Here is a 6,000-nt window from a genome sequence, read left to right as displayed (position 1 = left end):
AAATAGGAATTATGTCAATATATTCTTTTAAAAGTTTCATATAAAAAGAAAAAAAATAGTTTTCTCATACTATCTCTTTAGATTTATTTTTACACCAGCAATTCATTCTTATAATTCCATACAATAATAAGGATACTTTGTAAAAACCTCCACCAAAATACATAATAGTTTCATGTTTCTTTTACTAAGATTTCCTTTATCTGCCTATACCCCCACCCGCCAACAGCCTGTGCTCTCTCTCTCTCTCTCTCTCTTCATGACTCAGCAATATTAGGATATCTTTTCCTCAAATATGCTATTCTATCTTGAAGTGTCTACAGTATCTATTTTGGGTCTTTTTGTGGCACCCGTTGTGACCCAAGAACCTCTTAATGCCAAATGGCAAGGGGGTAATGAGGAGTTACAGGGAATCTCTTGGGTCTGGCATGTACATTCTAGTTCACCAAGGAGTATCCCATGAAATCTCTAAGTGTCACACTGGCCATCAATATGATTGTGAAATGCATGTACAGATGTTGTATGATGAGTTATGTATATACATTGACAATTATATTCTTAAAGGTCTGTGTCTAGGGACTGATCACCAGCAAATGTGAAAAAAAGGTTTGCTGGGAGACAAGGAATGTTTGTCTAGCTGTCTCTTTACATGTAAATTAAGTAATGCATAATTCACAATGGATCTCCTATCACCTGCCTGAACTGAATGTTAATTGATTGTTGGAACTTCAAAGAAAGAAACTAACAGGAAACAGGGAAAAACTGTGTGGAGGAACGGGGTCCATATTTTAAGGTGCACATAAAAGGTTTTTCCCACTACCTTTAAGAGACAAAGAAGATACACTATCATCCTTCACTAAAGAAGTAAATGCACAGCGAGTTTCCTTTGTGGAAAAGGGGTCTCATCCAGGCTTGGATAAAAACGCTGGAGAGAACTTTGGATGAAATAAACTTCTTTAGACAGGACCCTAACCTATTAGTTAAGTTTGGTCTCTAGAAAGTATGTTATGGTTTTGTTTTATTGTACCCATTTGTTTCCTATAATCTTACTCACTATCACTTGAATCTCTGTTCTTTGATGATACACTTATTCTTGTTCTCACCGTAAGTATGTCTAAGTGCTGTGGCGTTAAAGTGTTGATCCTGACTTGAATCATACAAGCTGATGTGTTTTGCTCCTTTGGAACAGCAGGCCTGGTAACTCTATAGAGCATTCAGGGGAACAGGAACTGGACACTGAAGGGTGTGCTCTGAGGACTCGGGAGTTGGTGTATGCATTTTGCTACCTGTACAGACAAAGTGAGGCCCGTGACAGTGCTGCCAGAGGCTGGTGATTTCAGATAGCTGAGCCACATCTGTTACAGACAAGACTTTCATGCTAAGGACAGGTGGTGATGAGGTCCCTCGCAATCCTGGGTATTCCTTGGGAGTATCACATACATACTGAAATGAATTTTGAACAGGAATCTGTTGGCATGCATCCCATTGTAGGATCAGGGCATATGTTTCTATTCTGTTCTATATAGGTTCTTTTCCATGCTCTGATACCATTGTATCTGAGCACCTTCCAGTAGTACATTAAGCAACATGACTACATATTTGCCATATGTTTGCTCTTGTAACTTGCAAGTTGCCTTGTTGTATACTGTTGGACTGGATATGTTTAATATCCATTATCCATTCTGTAGCCCAGTAGTTTTTCTAATTAGTCCAGTGTCTAATTCTGATATTTATAGTTATTATTAATGTTCCTTTAATCTACAATTTATTTGCAGTGAAATAATCAAGTAATGTGTCGCTTTAGCGTAAATTAACACAGAAAGAACTAGGGAATGCTGCATATCTTGTCCTATAATTTTAAAGAATGTTCAATATTTTCTTCCAAAATTCATATGATTAATAGTTTCAGAACATTTATTATACTTCTGGCTCTGCTTTTAGATCACCTATAAGCTGTAAATTAGAATCTCTCAAGTGCTAACTATATAGCTGAAGTTCAGCGGAAATATCCATCAATATATATCAAAGGCTGTTTTATTTCCTGTACTTTTTTTTAAATTCCTTTCCTCTTATGTTATTTAGAGATGGGGTTTATTCAAAACCCCCATAGATTTAAAACTGAATTAAAAGAAGCTTTTGTCTGAGTAGTAGATTCAGGATTGCGTCTGTTTGTCTCTAGAAATATAGTGGGCACTTTTTCGGTGTTGTTAAAACTGTAGCACTGGGAAGGAATTCTTCAAGGAATGATTGGCATAAATAATAGCTATTTCTGTTGCAACTGTCACTTCAGTTTGTTGATAGTGATTCCCATCAGATTGGTGATAGTTATTTCCTTATGCACTTGCATACACCTGTACAAAGATTCCATGACACAGTGTAATGGTTATTATTTTACTGTAAGCTTAATTGACTATTGTCCCATCCTGCTATTGAAGAAGCATCCAAAATATAGGGGACTGTTAAACTATATGTTAGAGGTAAACCAAAAAATATTTAACAAAACCATCATAGATGAATGCTAGAAAGCAAGAAATGAAAGGCAAAGGCAACAGAAGTGGTGTGTGTGTGTTTTCCGCTATAAAACATTCTCTCCTCTCCCCTGGGTTTATTTTTTTTAAGTATTTTTATGGATTCAGTGCCATTTTCACTGAAGTCCTTGGCAAAGCTCCCTTTTACATTTATGGGTGTAAGACTGGGTCCTAGAAGGAGGAATTGAATGAAAGTATCTTAAGCATGTAATTGCATTTGCAATGAGTCCTACTGAAATCAGTGGTACTTAAGTGTGTACCTAAAGTTAAGCACATGCTTAATTCATTTGTTGAATAGGGAGTTTCCTGAACTGGGGCCTAGATTATTAAAACTTAAACTATTTTTAAAATGTTAGTGCCAAAATCTGTCTTGGAATGTACGTGTTCAAACTCCCATTAAAGGCAAGGGGACTTATTTGCATATATCAAATGTCAGAACTGAATAATAATTTACATAGTTCAATAGTTAATACACAGATAGATAGTAGAAAATAGGAACACAAGACAGGCCATACTGAGTTAGCCAGTGGTCCAGCTGGCTCAGCATCCTGTCTTCTAACAGTGGCCAGTGCCAGATGCTTCAGAGGGAATGAACAGACCAGGGCAATTATTGAGTGATCCATCCCCAGTTGTCCAGTCCCAGCTTCTGGCAGTCAAAGGTTTAGGGACACCCAGAGCATGGGGTTGCATCCCTGACCAACTTGTCAAATAGCCATTGATGGAACTATACTCCAAGGTGTAATCTATCAGACAGAATTCTTTTAAATTCTCAGTATTATCACATATTTATTTCCCATTATTTATCTTTGTTTACCTTGGCAAAGTAATATCAGTGTATTTCATTGTAATCTGATTTTTGTATTCCTGAAGGTTTCATTTTAATTTGGTTTTCTGATAAGTAAGGAGGCAAAAATATTTGGTTTTCCCTTGTTTTTAATGTACATCAGAATAATAAATACTGTTTAGTAGCCAGGAGGCTAAATTTATTTAAATCAATATCTAATTAGGTTTCTCAATGTACTACCTTTCACTTTGGAAATTTAAACAAATCTAAGCAATTACGTGATACTGTACTGGTATCCTACTGGTTTCTACTTGGCTACCTTTTTCAAGTAATTGGTTACTGCTAGACCCAAGTATTGCATTGATTTGTTTCAGTGGTTCATCATAAAGGGCTGAGCTAATTGTATTTTTGGATGGTAAGTTCTTTCAGGCCAACTTCAGAGGTTTTGTTCGGAAAGATGAAAGGGGTACAAAATTCATGTGAAGTGCAACTGTGAAAAAATGGGAAGTGCGTCTTGTGAATGTTGAGAGATTTTGCAACATTTTAAGGTATTTTGTGAAAAACTGTACAAAAACTAAAAAGGTACAGAAACAATGATTAAAAACAAATAACAGACAATCGTTAAAACCCAAGCTTATTCCTTAACACTAGGGATCCAATCCCAAAATGCCACTGTGCAAAGAAAAGCCACTGAAGTCACTACGAGTTCTGTGCTTGGAAGACTTCCAGGACTCCCTAAGTAACTACTCAGCAGAATTATATGCTTGTGCTAATAGACTGACAGCTGAAGTTTCCGTATTTGGACCCCCACCAGTTGCCCAGCAATATGACTTGTAAACTAGGTCTCCTCCAGAGTACCTTCCCACCAGTGGGTCACTTACAGATTTTAAAGATTGCTACTGTCTCTATCTTCCTCAGAAATGTTCAATTTGAGATATAGGGAAACTCTTCAACCTCCTTTTTCAGAAGTTTATCTCCAACTGCCTGGCTTCACAGTTCTCCCTTTATCAACTCTCCTTCATTCCAGGTTTCTACAGCACTCATATACGTAGAGAGAATATATATATAGAGAGAGAATGCATGGCCCCACTCTGGTGCTCTAGCAGGGTCAGGGGCCGCTCCACGGATCGGAGCTAGAGAAGGGGCATGCCACTGCTTCCGGTAGCCACTTGAGGTAAGTGTCGCTCAGAGACTGCACCCTTGAGCCTCTATCCATGCCACAACCCTCTGCCCCAGCCCTGATCCCCTTCCCGCTCTCCAAACCCCTTGATCCCAGCATGGAGCACCCTCCTGAACCCCAAACCTCTCATCCCCAGCCCCACCCCAGAGCCTGCACCCCTTCCCATACCCCTGCCCCACCCCAGATACCCCTGCAGCCCTCCGAACCTCTCTGTCCCAGCCCAGAGCACCCTCCTACACCCCAAACTCCTCATCCCCAGCCCCACCCCAGAGCCCTCAGCCCCTCCCGCACCATAACCCCAATTTTGTGAGAATTCTTGGCCCACCATACAATTTTTATTCCCCGATGTGGCCCTCGGGCTAAAAAGTTTGCCCACCCCTGGGCCTCCTCCTCAACTTCCTCCTGGTGCTGGCCAAGGTGGTTGTCTACCATACCAGGAGGAAGAAGCTGGATGGTGAGGTGCTCTGCAACTGTGGGGCCTACTTCTGATCCTCCCTTAAGTCACGTCTCTGGACAGAGTTCCTCTGGGCCATGTCCACTGGTTTCCTGGATGCCTTCAATGAGCAGTGGCATTGTCCGAGGTTCTCTTCTTGGTGTCCCTTCTGGATCCCTGCTTTTGAACCTCTGACTCTCACTCCCATCCCTGTTTTTTTTTCATTTGTTGTCCCCCATAATCTTTTTAATGCCCGAGTCCAGTGACTCCTCCCCTTAGGCTTGGGGGGGTTTAGATGTGGGAGGGCTTGTGCCGGCTATCCTCAGAACCTCATTAGGTGCTCCAGTGAATCAGCACTTGGACATGCAGCAACAACCCAGCTGCACTCACTTCCGACTTTAACAGAGCCTTCAGAGACTCAGCCCTCAGGTATGCAGTACCGACATATTGCTGAGCAGAGCCTGGGTCAGATGACCCCCAGGCTCAGGTGGCAAAGTTTGCAGATGATACTAAACTGCTCAAGGTAGTCAAGACCAAAGCAGACTGTGAAGAACTTCAAAAAGATCTCACAAAACTAAGTGATAGGGCAACAAAAAGGCAAATGAAATTTAATGTGGATAAATGTAAAGTAATGCATATTGGAAAAAATAACCCCAACTATACATACAGTATGATGGGGGCTAATTTAGCTACAACTAATCAGGAGAAAGATCTTGGAGTCATCGTGGATAGTTCTCTGAAGACGTCCATGCAGTGTGCAGCGGCAGTCAAAAAAGCAAACGGGATGTTAAGAATCATTAAAAAAGGGATAGAGAATAAGATGGAGAATATCTTATTGCCCTTATATAAATCCATGGTATGCCCACATCTTGAATACTGCATACAGATGTGGTCCCCTCATCTCAAAAAAGATATACTTAGAAAAGGTTCAGAAAAGGGCAACTAAAATGATTAGGGGTTTGGAACGGGTCCCATATGAGGAGAGAGTAAAGAGGCTAGAACTTTTCAGCTTGGAAAAGAGGAGACTAAGGGGGGATATGATAGAGGTATATAAAATCGTGAGTCGTGTGGAGAAAGT

The sequence above is a fragment of the Natator depressus genome, chromosome 9, assembly GCF_965152275.1.
Source record: "Natator depressus isolate rNatDep1 chromosome 9, rNatDep2.hap1, whole genome shotgun sequence".
Lineage (NCBI taxonomy): Eukaryota > Metazoa > Chordata > Testudines > Cheloniidae > Natator > Natator depressus.
The sequence above is the reverse complement of the archived record's forward strand: the minus strand, read 5'-3'. Positions refer to the sequence as shown.